At 43.5% G+C, this 17,888-nt stretch overlaps 1 long non-coding RNA gene across 5 annotated transcripts in view; it reads right to left on the bottom strand.

The window, feature by feature from the left end:
- The window catches only part of LOC113443084 (uncharacterized), a 59,564-nt gene that overhangs the window by 19,813 nt on the left and 21,863 nt on the right, over positions 1 to 17,888 (bottom strand). The gene's annotated exons all lie outside the window — the stretch shown is intronic.

Genomic DNA, 17,888 nt, shown 5'->3' on the forward strand with positions numbered 1-17,888 from the left:
ACATGCGCAGAGATACAGGGAGCAGGGCGCATGTGCAGAGTGTGCACGTACATTGCATTATGGGGATGCGTGTGCGTGTGTGTGCGCGCGCTTTGGGCACTTGGTGCTGAAAAGGTTAGCCATCACTGTCCTATGTCATGTTTTTAATTGCTAACAACTTGGTCTGCAGGCCCTAGCAAATGACAGAGCAGCCTCTTCTCTGTTTCCGAGTGCCAGCTGCTTGTATGAGAAAGGAAGAAGGCTGTTCCACTTTCCTTCAGCTGGTACCTCCCAACTCCAGAAATGTAATCTAGCTTGGTCACTGGGAGTTCTCACACATTTACAGGGCACTAGGATGAGGAAGGCGGAGGTAAGGTCATCCAATTACATCAGAATCCTTCTCAAAAGATGACTGATCCTATGGGAAAGATCCTCCTGATTGATTCGAACCATGTGGTTGGGGCATTCAAGCCTCTGCAGCCACCTAGGATTCTCTCAAGAGTTTACGACTCCCCCAGGAGTGTGGAAATGAGCTGAAATAGCACTGCTCTGACATCGCCATGCTGACATCTGTGTGTCTCTGGCATCCAACTCCATGAGCCTTTCATTTTGGCTTAGAGATTTTTTAGTCACTCATGAAGTGTAGGATGGGCTCCTTAAATCTTCTCTGGCCACTATTTCCCTTCAAACTTTCCCTAACCCGAGCTTCCTTGAGATGAATCCAGCCTGAACCAATTTTCCATATTTCCTAAGGACAGGTAGACCTTGACAATTGAGCCCAACATTTCTGTTGTTAAGTGAGTTTTGCCTCATTTCACGCCCTTTCTTGCCAAGTTGTTAAATGAATCTGGCTGCCCCGCTGACTGCCCCACTGAAGGTTGCAAAAAGGGATCAATATGACCGTGGAACGCTACAGCTGTCATAAAACATGAAGCAGTTACAAGCCTCTGAATTTTTATCATGTGATCGTGGGGGATGCTACAAAAGTCGTAACTCTGAAAAAAGGTCATAAGCAGGGATGGGCTGCTGGGGGTTCAGGAGAGCCCCTAGCTAAGATTCTGTGCAGTTCGGAGAACCCCCAAATCCCATTCCTGGCTGGCCCCGCCCACCCCACCCCGTCCTAGGAGTCTCCATGAGGCCTGTTTTGATGTGCATAAGTGCAGGGCGCGCACGGAGGCTTGGGGAGGGCAAAAAAAACAGGCCTCCTGGTAGTTCAGGAAGGCCGGAAATGGGTCTGTTTCCCGCCTCAAGAGAGCCTCCGGAGCCCAGGGAGACTGTTTTTGCTTTCCCAGAGGCTCAAGGAAAGCCTCCGGAGCCTGGGAAGGGCAAAAATGCCCCCCACCACCACCATGGTGCAGGAGGCCAACTAGGCCACGGCCACCATGGCCACACCCACCCAGCAACCGGGCAGAGAACCCCTTGCTAAAATTTTTGAAGCCCACCCCTGGTCATAATTCACTTTTTTCAGTGTTGTTGTAGCTTTGGTTACTAAATGAACTGTTGGAAGTAGAGGATAATCTAGACTGGATTTCAACATCCAGGACTGAGGCTGGATGGGGAAACACGAGTATGCAAGAGGGAGATTTGGGCTGCTGCACCTCCTGTGAGGCCAGAGAGGAACATGAGGCTGCAGGAGAGTCAGGAGAGGTAGGCACGAAAAAGGAAAAGCAAAGGAATCTCCTTCTCCAGCAGGACTGGACCCAGCAAAGGGTTAATATCTAAAATAAGCGTTGTTAGAAAGTCAAGAAAACCTGCTCTCACTTGTCCTTTGGGAGCAAGGATTTGTGGGCAGGAAACCAGGGTTTCTTATTTATTTATTTGGGTCTATTTGTCCAACTGCATCTACGAGGTGCAAAGCTGTGATCAATCCCAAAGTGATGCTGGATAAAGATATGCCTGCATGTGTGTGTGTTATTTTCTTCTTTTTTCAAAAAGGAAACTGAAACCACAGCCACTGGAGCTTTTTCAGGGGCTCGGGGTAGCACAGAACAAATGACCTTTCCCAGACTTTTATTTCTCCCACATTTCCAAGATTCAGCATGGCTGCAGGAGCATGTGGTTTGGGTTCTTGCCATCAACGGAGTGGAGGGTGCTAGATTCATGCTTGTGTAACCAGGGAACGTGAGCAACTGCAATTGCAACCAGGGAACATGAAAAAAGTGCCACCTCTCACCTCTGTCGGAATTCCAGCCTTGGCTTCTGCTTAAAGTTTGAGAACAAACTACTGTAATTTCCTTTTCCCCTTCTGACTACCTTTTAAAACAGTGTTTTTCAACCTTGGGAACTTTAAGGCATACGGACTTCAACTCCCAGAATTCCTCAGCCAGCCATGGGAACTTTAAGGCATGTGGACTTCAACTCCCAGAATTCCCTAGCCAGCCATGCTGGCTGAGTAATTCTGGGAGTTGAAGTCCACATGCCTTAAAGTTCTTAAGGTTGAGAAACACCACTAGAGAAACAAAGCAAGATCCCATCCCATACTGTGCTAAAAGTGTGGCTGTGATTTATCTCCAAATTTACAAGGATTAAATAGCCTTCCTAGTTTGCATTTGCAAAATCCTGACGTTCTGTAATTTTAGGCTGGCTGACTATACATGCAGGGCACATTATTTTATTACTTGATTAATTCCCTGAAAGTCTAGACAGTTCATTTAAATTTAGCAAGAGGACTGTCTGGGTCATAAGTGGAATAAATAAATAGAACGTATTTTTTCCCCCAGAACCATCTAATGGAAGTCGATGTAATATCATTAAGTGTGAGGAGCATCACTGCACAGGCATTATCAAACATTTGTTTGCCCTGACGAACAAATCACATTGGTTGATGAACAAGGAGACGCTGCATTATTAAAGCTTGCCAAAAATAACCTTGCAATTAATAGATATATGACGCCATTAAACCAAAACTGGGGGGAAAACTGCAGCTAAGATCTCTATTGTAATTAAATATGTTGGAGAAAGTTCTGGCTGCATTCTTGCGAAAGTTTGGAGTGTATTGAAAGGGGAGGGGTGAAATGGAGGCAGGTTTACTCCACTGTAAAGATTTAAGGTAAGGAAAAGACATATATGGATGCAAGTATTCATATCCCAGAAAAAAGCTATTAATCCTTTTTATTGTAAGACATTGGAATTTGAGAACATGCAAATATATACTTTTGAAAATAAGTTAAGCCGCCTCTCTTTCTTTTTGCTTCAGTGTATCATTTTACTTATCTTTAGAGAAGAATATTTATAGTTCAGGGTTGAAATGAGAGGTGCTTGGTGCTTTTGTTTTCTTCAGACATTTCAATACCCAACTGGATAACACCATCAGGACTGATGTGCTGATCAGAGCACTGATAATGTTCCCTGGACTGGATAAGAAACAACTGCAAGAAAATAACCAAACTCAGACAGCACCAAGGATCCCTTATTTATTTTTAAAGTGCCTTGTCTAAAAGTTGAGGCACATAATCTTCAATTCAGAGGAAAGGAAGGAAAAATCATATGGAAAGGTATGTTATCTTGCATCTATGAAAAGGTGGAAGAAAAAAGAATCCAAGCCTTATTAGAAGAGGGAGTCCACCATGTGACAGAGTGTAATAAATAGATTATGGGTCAGTTGTCCTTATTAGTGTCATGTTACATTTCAACTTCTAAAATTTATGGATGGGCTTTGTCACTTTCTACCTTCTCAGCAATGAATGATTTTCTTACCCTGAGTGAATGAATGAAGGCAAGGAGAAAGCCTATGGACACTCAAAACAAAAAAAAACCACACATTTTTCTAACATATATTTTGACAACTTGGGTTAGCCAACATATGCCTCCTGTGATTACAGCAAGCCAACAATCCAAAAGCGAACACCTGTAATTCCTATTTGTAGAATGGAAGGTTTTTTTAAGTAGAAAACCAGGATATTCAGAGACCCTGGAGATCAGTTGTGGATCAAAGGCAACTAATTGTATAAATAACAAAAATAGAGCACAAGTTGATTTTTTTTTTCTTGTCTCCTGACATTAGTTATGGGCAAATCAGCTGAAAGCACGTTCCATAGTTTTTCACAGCTGTGCAGATACAAGATTTTAACAATATGCTGCAGTCCGTAAATTATCTCCAAAAACTTTCTTTAGCCCCAATAATAGATGGTCAATAAACAATGAACCTTTCCGTGCAAGAAATCTACATGACACCTAAGTTGTGGCTTGCTGAATCAAGAATTGTAAGAGGAAAAAAACTTGCAAACCCACCATGCCGTAAGATCTCAATTACTCTGGATCAAACTCCATTTTCAATGCGCAACTCTGGAAAGGATGAGATGGGAAGATAGAACCAAGGGAGGGCTGCTATGTGTTTGCCTGGCTTCGAGTGGTAACGTTATGGCTGGTTCGGTGAACCACCAAATCCTAGCCCTGGCTGGCCCCACCCACCCCACTCTGACCCTCCCAGGAGTCTCCACAACGGCCCGTTTTGGATGTGAGGTAAGTGCAGGGCCCACAGGGAGGATCAGAAAGGGGAAAAAAAAGGCCTCCTGGAAGGTCCGGAAGTCTGAAAACAGGCCCGTTTCCAGCCTCTGGTGCCTGGGGAAGGCAGTTTTTGCCCTCCCAGAGCCTCAAGGAAAGCTTCTGGAGCAGTAGTGGGATTCAAAACTTTTTACTCCCGGTTCTGTGGGTGTGGCTTGGTGGGCGTGGCATGGCTTGGTGAGCATGGCAGGAAAAGGATACTGTAAAATTTCCATTGCCCACCCCACTCCAGGGGGAAGGTTACGACCGGTTCTCCGAATTACTCAAATTTTCTGCTACCGGTTCTGCAGAACTGGTGAGAACCTGCTTAACACCACCTCTGCTCCGGAGCCTGGGGAAGGCGAACACCACCAGCACCACTCCCGCTGTGGTGCAGGAGGCTGACTAGGCCACGCCCACCCAGCAACCTGGCACAGAACCCGTTGCTGAAATTTTTGAAGCCCGCCCCTGAATAGAACATAAAGACCAACCCAATCATAAGCATTTGACAATAGAGTCATGTGGGTGAAGGTTGAGAAAACCAGAATGCCTCTTCTGAAAGATTTTTTTTTTAAAATTAAATTGTGGTTGGTATTGAAACATACGCTTTCCTCTTCGATCACATGTTTTATTTTCAAGAAATCTATGAAAGGGCACATTTTAGTCATGCAGGGAGGGAAAAGGCAGAGAAAAAAGGGGGAATTATACTGCAGCCTGATATTTTTGTTCCTCATGTCTTCACAACTGATTCAATAAAGTTTTTCATAAAGCAGGACAATCTGTGGCAGCGCCTCAGCCCCTCTTTTTCCTTACTAAATGCGGTTGTCCCCTTGCTTTGAAGCAGGGCTCCCCCGAATTCTTTTCCCTGCAACCCTCTTTCCCAAATATTTGAGGCAGGGCACTTCAGTTTTACAGGATGGAAACAATGAACACTATCATTTACCCAAAATGTTTAAGTTTCTAGTCTTCTAGATATTCCTACCAACTTGATGGAATGTCAATAAGTAGGTGACTGTCTGTCTCTCTGCGTTAAGTTTACTCCTTGCTTGTGAGTTTCCTAGCAGAAACTGCCAGGAAACTGTCAGTTGCCATGATGTCTAGATAATAAACTCAGACTTTTTATATATTTTAATATAACAAACTATATTCTTGTGAATGCTGATATATGAAAATTAGTGAATCAAGTAAGCGTACCAAACCCAGGCTTGGTTGCAGTAAAAATTTCAGTGAGGTTTATTTACAGTCTCACCTGCTTATTCAAAATAATAAGTGGATTATATTAACTTGGGTCACGAAGGACTTTTCTCCTAATCGTTAGCGTTCATATATTGTTTGCATTGTTTTCTTTCTAGGAAAATATCCCATTATTTCCTGCTATTCCAAAACCCCCTACAGGATCTTGCTATTACTGGATTCCTGTGGACACCAGGCCTTAATCCAGGGGTGGGGGACTACGGTCCTTTCATGACTTGTGGACTTCATCTCCCAGAATTCCTGAGCCAACCAGGAATTCTGGGAACTGAAGTCCACAAATCATAAAGGGGCCATAGTTCCCCACCCCTGTGCTAAACTCGAATCCAAGGGCATCTTCATAAGTCTCCATCAGCATGTGCAACCAGCCAGAATGCATAATGAGACCCTGGCAGTAGGACATTTTAGCTCCTCATTTTGGCATAAGGATGCCTGAAGGGGGGACATGACATTCCCAAGGAAACAAAACAATGATAGGAAATAGTATGCTGCTCCTTTACTCACAAGACTGACAGCACAAATCATGAGGCATATGTGTAACCAACCAGGAACTTCTCTAAAAAAATTTTTTTTGGGGGGGGATGAAATTTGGCAAATTTACCTTCTCTTCCAAGCAAGGCCCACCTATACATTCAGTAGAACCACAGAACACAATTTTTCCTATACTGTGTTATTTATACTGCATTATATACTATATAGGATTGCACACTGTTTTTCCATTTGAAGGAAATGTTTGGCACATCCAGCAATGCAGTATCGCCCCCACCCCTTAATCTAGCATAATCCAGGAGGAATTCCTGGCTAAAAGCTGGCCTTGCAAAAAGATTTTAATGAATTTAATTACTTTCCTATTTTTGAAGATTCTATTCGAATTCCACAAAGGATGATTCATCCTTTCACAGTTGTAGCATAATATTTTCTTTAGAGTTGTTCCAGATGAGACGAAACATAACTATCCGTTCCAACATATTCAATGTGTGAGATATCACATCACATATGTCAAATAAAATGAGTTCTGGTCTCTAACAGGAATAGCACTTAGACTTATGTACCACTTCACATTGCATTACAGCCCTATGTGGTTTACAAAGTCAGCCTATTGCCCCCAACAATCTGGGTCCTCATTTTACTGACCTCGGAAGAATGGAAGGCTGAGTCAACCTTGAGCTGTTCAAACTTCTGGAGTGAGCAGTGACTTAGCCCTGCAGTACTGCATTCTAACCATTGCGCCACCACGGCTCTAGTTTATGGTTTGGTCTTCAAAGTATTCCCAGCATTTAAAATAACTGCCTACTCAGACATTCAAATAAAGCAATTGTCAAATTTTCAGTAGACCCTGCAAGGTTTAAATGAATAGAAGGCAAATTGTTTTATTTAGTTGGATAGTTCTAAAGTTCAGCATTTGGGGTTTCACCCTTGCAATTTGACTTTGAAGACTCCCTTTGAAAAAGTTAGGCCCCCTTTCATCCACTTAAGATTAACTGTCTTTCTTTTTTTCTTTCTTTCTTTCTTTCTTTCTTTCTTTCTTTCTTTCTTTCTTTCTTTCTTTCTTTCTTTCTTTCCTTTACTTTCTTTTCTTTCCTTTCTTTCCCTACCTACATACCTACCTACCTATCTCACATTTAGAAACTGCCCACTTTCATCACAGAGATACTCTGGGCAATGTACAAATAAAATGTTAAAACATCGAAAATGAGTATTAAATTAAAAAGTTCTTAAAAAACGCAAGGGGAGTTAAAATTCAACATTAATAGCTAATTACAAGACAAGGGAAGGCATTTGGATTACTTTCACTTTACCACTTTATCTTCCTGTTCATTTGGATGGCATGGCTATCCAGAGCAAAGACCAATTTAGATCAACAATTTATACAGCAGTTTGCCAATTTGCTCCTTCCCAGGTTTCCTTTTCCTCATCTCCCTGCCTCAGTTAGAACATTTGACTGGGGCTATTTTTTAAAAATGAAACGGGGTGGGGGGTGTCGGGAGTGCTATATTCAAGTTAGGTTGTTTGGCTTGAAATTTCCTCTCTGACATGTTTTAATCTGACTTTGTTTGCTGCCTGATCTGTCCTTGTAAAAATTCTCAAAGGGGCGGGGGGGGGGGAGGAAGGGTAAAGTGCATATTTTAAGGCAAATATGTGAACAGACCTAAGCTAGCAACACTCAGACCCTCCTCTTTTTAACAGTTTATTTATATATTTTCCTTTACATAAGTGCTTTATGAACAACGTATTGTCTAGGTTCATTTCCTTACCTCGTAGTACATAATATATAAGTATATTAAACATAAAACAAATTTAATTTTTTTCAAATTTCTACTTCTACTGTTCAACCATTGATAAAATAGACCCTCCTCTTTTAGAAGATAGGATTTTAGTCTCTCTCCTTCTCTCGTGTTTCTCTCTTCTTTTAGTAAAAAATAGATGTCTTTCTTACAAAGAACAGTACATACGTGCTGTAAATATTCATTTCACCAATTAATAGGAAATGAATCTGCGTGGCACTCAGGCCCCCTCTGTGGTCAACAAGAACATACCAAAGTAAATCACTCTGCAAGGCCCATTCACGAGTAGTGCCAAACAGGCTTCTTCGGGCATCTTTGTTTTCTTGCAAACTTTTTGCTTTGGTTTTATATACAGTACAGTGGAAACGGTACAACATCTGTGATCTCTATTTGGCGTGTCACAGCTTCCCCCAGACCTTCTGAATGGGTACGCTGCTGGCACAGTAGGAAACAAGACAATTCGGTAGTTTTAAAACAAGCAACCAGCACGGAATATTTTAAGCACAAGCTAGGATGAATCTGTTGCCAGCCTTACCATTTGGTTTGCTAAGAGTGTGATAGAGAGACCTATTGTTTGGATTGCTAACGCAGTTAATGGACAACATCCATGCCTCCAGACAAATCCAGAGAAGTTCAGGAGGATCATATGAAAATAAAATGTTTCCTTAGGAGCTCTGCACCAGAAAAGTTAAGGAGGATGCTACTAATCTACACTGTAGCTTCTGGGATCGTGACCATTGCTGCAAAACTCTTTCATCCTGCCCCAAAATCTTATCCCAACCCTGGTGAGGACAACCTCAAGAGGTTCAGGATGAGTTGCCCACAGATCTATTTTCCCAACACCTTCTTGTCATCCCACTTGTTCTGAAACATCTCCTGCTAGAGGCTACTATCTCATTGTGTGGCATTTTGTTTACTACAGAGCGTAATTCCCCCTTCAGAATTATCACACAGATAGATATAACAATGCAAGTATGCTTCTGTGTGTGTGTGTGTGTGTGTGTGAAATCCCCACTTTGGAATTTGTTTTGAGCTTGATAAAACTGATTAAAGGTTTAATTAAAATAAGTAAAGGCTAAAGCTCTTTCAGCTCCCCTTCCAAAGTGCCTCAATTGAACGTGAGTGCAACAAAGGCATGAACAATTGGGATGGTTTGCAATATACCTCATTTAGCTTTCAATTCATCACACATGGCTTTATCTTCTTGTTAGACGGCACTCCTTTCCCTAATCTTGTCCACTTGTGTTTGTACAATGCCGTGAGAACAGGCCTCTTTCATCCTAACCTCTGAGATCAAGCAAGGCTAGGACAGGTTCCAGATTAGAAACTCTCTTAGCAAAGCTCCTTCTCACTCTGTGCTCCTGGTACGCACGCACACAGACACAGACACACCGTATGTCACCAGTTCAGCAGCTCCTTTTTGCTATACAACAATGCCTTACTAGAGTGTGGTTATTTGCTCTGGCAACAAGGTTACAATGGCAAACATCACATAACTGAGTAAAAGCTGAGCATTCAGGATAGATCTGATTTGGTCCAGGCACTGTTAATCAGCAACTGCAAGATACCAGATGAAGACACTGGATATAGCTTGTCTCTTTCAGATTCTACTCAACTCCCACGCTCCCAAGCTCACTGTCTTGGCATCCTTTCTTTATAGCATTTCAATACTTTAATTTCTATCCAGTTCCAGAAATATTTACCATGCTAAGTACCTTTCAGCTCACTAGGTAGACCAGATGCCAGACTAGATAGAAATCTACTCCAAAGGAAGGCTAAAACTACTGTTACTGAGATTAGCTGTAACAACATAAATCTTGCAAGTCTGATTATGCTGTATCCTGTATCCTTCTAATTATAGTTCAGTGAATTAGGGAGGCATCTGCCTGAGACACTTTTGAATATTATTTCATTGTCCTAAACCAGTGATAGTGAACCTATGACATGTGGGTCAAAGTGTCATGCCAACAATTATCCTTGAAAAGCATGCCCCATGCTTACACAATTTTTGGAGGCTGCTGAAGCCATGCAAGAATGGGGTGTCTCTTGTGCAGCCTTCGGAAGTTGTGCAAGAGGGCCAGGGGTGGGATTCTACCGGTTCTGTCTGGCTCTGTAGAACCGGTAGCTCTGAACAGCTGCATAGAACTGGTTCTGGGTCTGCTGCTGTTTTGGCCCACCCGCCTGCCCAGGCTCTTACCTGACCTTTATTTCCTGCTTTTTCAACCTCAGCTGCTTTGCGCGGCACACTGCGGTTGAAAAAGCAGGAAAAAGTGCTTTTTCAACTGCTGCGCACCCATGCACAGTGCTGCTCAGCTGTCCAGGCAGCAAGCTGACGATGATTTGCAGGCGTGCATAGCAAATCACTGAACCGGTCGGTAGTTACACCGGTTGGATCCCACCCCTGAAGAGGGCTGTGCTTCCAATGTGGCCTCAAGAACCTCTGAAAATTTTGTAAGAATAGGACGTGCTTCTCAGCAATTTTCAGAGGCTACAGAGGCCACAGAAGAGCATTTTCCCAAACTAATTCATGAACGAAGCCTCCTGCGACCCATAGTATAGCCTGAGGCAGGCCAGAGGGCCTATCAACAGAAAAAGAGCACTGTCTGAAGGTGGAAGATGGCAGGTCCTTGGGAATGTAAAGCTGAAATCTTCCTGGCAGGCAGCCCTTTTTGCTCTGAAACATCTCGACAGCATGCTGAAGGATTATTCACGGAGTGCACATGCACAGAGAAGAAATCCTTTGGAGGCTGCAGGAACAGAGCTGAAATCGTGAATATTTTAGCTCCATTCTTGCAGCCAGCTGAAGGATTTCAGTCTCCTGCTTGCAACCTTCCCTGCCATCTTCTCCACTGACTTTCTGGGAAAGCTGGAAGAGAAGATTACAAATAGCAATCATATGGTCACAGAATGCTTGACAGCTGATCGTAAATGCAAGCTGGTTGCCAGGCCTCTGAAATGTGTCTGCAGGCAGGCAGTCCAACATTTTAGGACATTTAGAAGTGCTTTACAGGCTATTAAGCAGTGGTGGGATTCAAAAATTTTTTACTGTGGGCCTGGCTTGGTCGGCATGCCAGGGGAGTGATACTGCAAAATCCCCATTTCTTCCCCACTCCTGGGGGAAGGTTATTGCAAAAAAACCCTTCCCTTCCCTCCCCACCCCCACTAACCTGCTTCCCAGTTCCGTTCTCCTGTGCAGGACAACAAAAGAAGACCCAGCTGATCAGCTGGGATTTGGGAGGCAGAGAATAGATGGGGGTGGGGTCAGTCGAAGGTGGTATTTGATGGTTCTCCAAACTACTCAGAATTTCTGCTACTGGTTCTCCAGAACTGCTCAGTATCTGCTGAATACCACCTCTGCTATTAAGCACCCTTTCCAAGGCCATTGTAACTTTGAACAGTTGTTAAAACAATGACTGTTTATAAGTGAAGAACTATGTGCACGCATATAACAATTTCTCTTACAACCCAATGATCAGAAGTCTTGTGTCCAAAATTATATTAGAGGCTAGGCTAGGCTTTTTAAGACATTAACTATGCATTGTGAGTATATAATTTATTTATTAAAGTTGTTATTCTGCCAGTTATCAAAGACTCCTGAGTAGAACTACGCACATGCCAAATGGGATATGGCTGCTGGTTGCATCAACTGTAACCAAACTACACTAGCCCTACTAATGGATTCAAGGCAAGACAACAAATTTCCTCTAGCATTGCTGTTGCCTGGCTCCAAAAAGAATGGCAATAGCACTTAAACTTATATACCTCTTCACAGTGCTTTACAGCTCTTTCTAAGCAGTTTAGAATCAGCACATTACCCCCAACAATCTGTGTCCTCATTTTACCGACCTTGGAAGGGCGGAGCCTTGGTGAGATTCAAACTGTCAAATTGCAGTCAGCCGGCAGTCAGCAGAAGTAGCCTGTAGTACTGCATTCTAACCACTGCGCCACTGCAGCTCTTAGAAGTCTTGGGTTGAGTCTAAGATCTCCCAATTGTTTGTTTGATTGTTTATTTATAGCCTGCCTTTCATTCATATGCAGAAGTAAATGTACAGAAGAACAACCCTATGAATTTGGTTGGTCTGGGAGACAGCAAGTGGCCCCAAATCCCCCAGTGAGCTTCTAGACTGTGGATGGACCAGAAACTGGGTCTCTCTAGTGCCCTTCCATTTTCTTAGAGACCACATTACTAACTCTCTGGATGTGTTGGGGCAGAAAGCGCAGTAGAGCTGCTGTAAAAATTAAAGAGACATCCGGAAACTGCTTTTATACTGAAATTAGATGCTAAGGAAAGTTTCAGCTTTATGGATTATAAAGAGTACAGTTTCTTTTTCTGGTCTATTATAATGGATGAAGTAGCCAATGGTCAAATGTAGATGCACATCAGGTTCATTCATCCTTGGGAGTCAATGCCAAATGCTCTGAACCGAATGCAGCAAAGACTCCGATATACCCACCAAGCTCTGTGCAATTTTGTGTCTCTTCTCTCCTGCAAAAGTAATGGGGACATTTCCCTTATGGTAGATATCCTTGGGAATCCCCTCCATTTAGCATTCAGCTGGGTTTTTAAGACATCACTGGAGGTTCTGGAACCAAATAATCCCGTTTCCCAGATATTATAGGGAATCACAGCGCTTTCTGCCTCCTGGATGACCTACAGGAACACACTCTGGGATTAGCTTCAGAATCAATTTCTAGAGCTTCTGTACATAAATTCATTTCACTTTCATATTGACAAGTGGGAATTGTAATCTTTCTCAAGCAGCATATACTGGTAGCAAATGATATACCCAAACATTTTCAGGTTGCAATGTTATCTTGTTATGTGGAGGATCAGGCCACATAATATGTCCCAAATCTTACTTTAATAAAAACACTATCAGACTCACTCTCTTTTTGCTCTCTTACCAACGCAGAGAGAATGCACACTTTCCGTATCATCCAGACAGAGGTGGTATTCAGCAGGTTCTGACCAGTTCTGGAGAACCGGTAGCAGAAATTTTGAGTAGTTCGGAGAACCGGCAAATATCACCTCTGACTGGCCCCGTCCCCATTTATTCTCTGCTTCCCGAGTCCCAGCTGATTGGCTGGGTCTTCTTTGGTTACCCTGCACGGGAGAATGGAGCTGGAAAGCAGGTTAGAGGAATGGGGATTTTGCAATAACCTTCCCCTGCCATGCCCGCCAAGCCATGCCCACCAAGCCACGCCACGCTCAACACACCATGCTCATCCACAAAACCGGTAGTAAATTTTTTTGAATCCCACTACTGCACCCAGATGAAGTCCTGTGGACCCTTTTACTTGGATAAGGCTGCTTGTAAGGAAGCAAATCTTGCACAATGGCATTTCAAATGTGGTAACAGGCAATTGCTGGCAGTATTGGCAATCCATGAATCTCTGCAACTGTTGGATTTTATTTCCCATTGCTTTTTTTGTGTGTTTTTGACTACTTAAAAGTAGCTGGCCTTTGGCTGTAATAAAGAAATTATCCACTACATTTCTAGATATACATCTGTATCTGTATATTCAGATGTGAGTTACAGCGTATAAAGTCTGATCACGTCCATATTGTTCTTTGGCAGATTTTCCAGCCCAATTTAAGAGATGGCGCAGACTGACAGTCAAATCTTCTATATGCAAACCATATATCATGCCCCTGGTGGAGACTGACTCTGAGGAAGGGGAGGAACAGCCAACAGGGAGTGAACGTGTGGCTCCAGAGGTGGTGGAGGAGGCTAGGGAAGGGCAGAGGCCGGCTGAGCAGTCAGAGGAGAACCCAGGCCCACCCCCATCCATCCTAGGGCACGCAGGGAGGAGAGGATCAGGGTAAAACGTGGTCTACTTGGGAGGAGAGGCCATGATCCTCTTCATGGGTTGCAGGTGTGAGATTTGCATAAGAGTTTGGACCTGTGTGCTAACAGACGCTGGAGACAATTTAGTGTTTTATTCCTAAAGAAGGTTTATCTTGGTTGGCGTTCTTCCAACATACCTGGTTATCTTCCTGAAGTTGGCAATTATCTATCCTGGTCTGTCGTGGAACTTTATTCAGTGCGGTTTGTTTTTTGTTTTTGCTTCGTTATCGGCTCTTTGAATTTGAACTGTGTTTCTTTCCTCTGAAATGTTTATTTTGAAAACCGTTTACTCCTCCACTGTGAACAATTAAACAGTGAAGCCAAGTTGAAGGCATTAAAGGACTTTTAGTAACGTTTTGGGTTTTGTCATCACACCATGGACCACTACGCCATCTGACGCCACACCATGCTTCTACTCTCCGTCATCTGGATTGATCATACTTTGCACAACACACATGGTCACAAAGAAAACCACACTTGCCCACTGAAAAGTCAAAGAGGGGAAAAGCCATTCTTTACGTACGACTTCAATTTCATGCTTGCTAATACAAAAGGATGACTTAAAATACACTAAACTGAAACTGATGCAGAGTGGATGGCCCAGAACAGAGGTGGGCAACTATGGCAACTTTATGATCAACGACTGGCTCAGGAATTCTGGGAGTTGAAGTTCTCAGGTCATAAAGTCTCCATAGTTGTTTTTCCAGAATATGGGTGGATATATGTGTCTACACATACACATCTTTAATCTGATTAAATCGAAGTATTTAGATTAAATGGAGAATAACATCAAAGCCTTATCCCTTAGCCCATCGTCATTTTTGGGGGGAAGAAAATTCCTTCTAGTAGAAATTCAGTATGATTCCAGATGTCCTAGCACAAGGCAAACCCCATCACAGTTCTGCAACAATGCCACAGCCTTAGGAGCTTCTGGAATTCGTTCCTTTCATTACTGGGCTTGCATACTTGAACTTAACCCTATAGTTAACTGCAAATTTAATGAAGACAACTTTTGTTTGCACACTGGATTTAAATAGTGTTTGTTACAATGGGTATATAAAGAGAATGAAACTTATTGCTAAAATTTGTGGCTGTTGGTGGCTTTGATCAATTTCATGCCTTTTCAGCTCCTCTTAGCTAATATGGCCAGGCGAAATCCCATTGCATCTGCAAGACGGGACAAAGTTCATTCACAAATTGTGTTCTAATATTCCATCTCCTAGAGTTGAACTCTAGAGCTGGCTGGGGAATTCTGGGTGTTGAAGTCCAGACCTCTTAAAGTAGCTAAAGTTGAGAAACGCTGCTCTAGTGATTCCAAAGGCTGGCTGAAAGACTGACTTTCAACCTCTCATTTCAAAGTGCAGCTTTCAAGGGAGAATCTTATCTAAAACAAGCACTTGGGTAAAGGGCTGCAGTTCCAAGGACTTTTTTTTTTTTTTTTAGATTAAAGGTAGTCCTCTATTTACGACCACAACTGAGCCCAAAATTTCAATTGCTAAGTGAGATATTTGTTAAGTGACCTTTGCTCCATTTTACGACCTTTCTTGCCACAGTTGTTAAGCGAATCACCGCACTTGAGACTTTCAAGAAGAGATTGGACTGTCATCTGACAGAAATGGTATGGGGCAGTAGTTCCCAAACTTTTTCAGTCCACCGCCCCCTTGGTACTACAAACTCATCCTCGGTGCCCCCCCACCCAGGGGGAGTGGCCTAATTTGAGGGCGTGGCTTGCTGGTCATGTGACTGGGTGGGCATGGCTTGCTGGTCATGTGACTGGCTGGTGTGGCTTGCTGGTCACATGACCGGATAGGTGTGGTTTGGTGGTCATGTGACTGGGTAGGCATGGCCAGGTGACTGACAAACCAAATACAAGTGGTCCTCACTTAATGGCCGGTTGTTTAGCAAGTGTTCATGACTGGCCTCCCCAGAGCTACTTGACCTGTTTTGGGAGTTTTGACAGCCATGCACACACATACACACACTACTAGAATCGGCTCCCTTGCCGATTCTAGTAGTGAATAAAATGTAAGATGCTTTGCCAATTCTTGTTGTTTTGTTTCTTTATGTTGCTGAATTGCATTGGCATGTGTGTCCCTCCTTGTGCACAACGCAGAAGCTTTTGTGATTCTTTGCAGCAAGAATCACCGGCCTCTGGCTTTGCTCAGCTTTTCAAATGTGCTGCCACTGCCCCGTTTTAGGTGACGGACCCACAGGTCCATCCCATTGAGTCTGCTGCAACGGAGGGACCTGCCCAAGCAAGTCCGAGCGGAGCAATGCACCAAGTCAATGGGGTGAGCCTGAGAGAGGGAAAGAGAGAGAAAGAAAGAGAGAGAGAGAAAGAGGAAGAAAAAGGGACGACAAAGAAAGAAGGGGTGATGGAAGGAAGGGACAGAAAGAAAAAGAAATAAAGGAGAAGGGAGGGAGGGGAAAGATAATGAGATATCTATTCTAGTCCAATCACCTGCTCCAGCAGGGTTAGAAGGGAGTGTGTGTGTGTGTGTGTGTGTGTGTGTGTGTGTGTGTGTTCTTCTTGTAATTTACCAGTACATTTTGGTTTTGCCTTCTTCAGAATTGGCACTTTAATACATTGGGGAAAAGTATTTTTTTAGGGTGGAGATCTGGTCCAATGGATCCTGTTTAAAGCCTCAACAAAATGTGAGAGCTTCTTCATAGTCTTGACCATGATTTGTCCACAAAACCTTTAATAGAAGCCAAAGAGGTTTCAATGTGGAAAAGGACCTAGGCCTCATTTCAATCTGATGCACCAGGTCTCTCTCTCTCTTCCTCTCTCCCAGACTGGCTTTGCTCTACTTTCCCGATGTGCCTGCGGGGCCGGCGCTTCGAACAAGGATGGATGGATGGATGGAGAGAGACAGAGACAGGTAGGTAGGTAGATAAGTAAGTAGGTAAGTAGGTAGGTAGGTAGATCTAAATTGGTAGATAGATCTATATTGGTAGATTGATAGGTAAGTGGATAGGTAGATAGATGGATACATCTATATTGGTAGGTAGGTAGATAGGTAGATAAGTAGGTAGATAGGTAGAGATAGATAGATCTATACTGGTAGATAGGTAGGTAGGTAGATCTATACTGGTAGGCAAGTAGATAAGTAGATTGATAAATAGGTACACAGATCTACATTGGTAGACAGGTAGGTAGGTATGTAGATAGGTAGATAGATCTACATTGGTAGGTAGGTAGATTGATAGGTAGATAAGTAGGTTGGTAGGAAGATAAATAGATCTATATTGGTAAAAAGGTAGGTAGGTAAATAAGTAGGTAGGTAGATAGATCTATATTGGTGGATAGGTAGATAAGTAGGTAGATCTATATTGGTAGATAGGTAGATTGATAGGTGCATAAGTAGGTAGGTAAGTAGATAGATAGATCTATATTGGTAAATAGGTAGGTAGGTAAATAGGTAGGTAGATCTATATTGGTAGGTAGGCAGATACATTTATATTGGTAGTAGGTAGGTAGGTAGACAGCTAGACAGGTAGGTAGGCAGGAAGGAAGGCAGACAGACATACAGACCTTTTGGATGGATGAATATTGGTAGATAGGTAGAAAGACAGACAGACCTTTTGGATGGATGGATAGATAGATGATAGACAGACAGACAGACGGACAGACAGAACGCGACAGCGGCGGCACTCTGGGAAAGTAAAGCAAACCCTCTGCCACCGCAATCGAGGGAGGCACTGGCTCCGGAGCAGTGCAACAGTCAAGAGCCTGCAGTGCCAGTGCCTCGAACACCCCCCTGCCGCCTTTTAGCGCCCCTCTGCCGGCCCCCTTGGGGGTGCTAAGAGGCGGCAGGGGGGCGTTCAAGGAGCTGGCACCGCAGGCTCACCTTACTGACCGTTGCACTGGAGTGATGCAAGGGGCTCAACGGGGTGAGTCTGCAGAGCCGGTGCGTTGAACAAAGCGGTGGCACATTGCGAAAGTAGAGCAAAGCTGCCTGCCGTGGGCTTCCTCAACCCTGCCCTGCTCCAGGAAGGAGGGAACAGCACCACCCTCTACGATGTGAGTGCCCCGAGGGGG

The sequence above is a fragment of the Pseudonaja textilis genome, chromosome 2 (genome assembly GCF_049901715.1).
Source record: "Pseudonaja textilis isolate UNSWEBS1 chromosome 2, rPseTex1.2, whole genome shotgun sequence".
In the NCBI taxonomy this organism is placed as follows: Eukaryota; Metazoa; Chordata; class Lepidosauria; order Squamata; family Elapidae; genus Pseudonaja; species Pseudonaja textilis.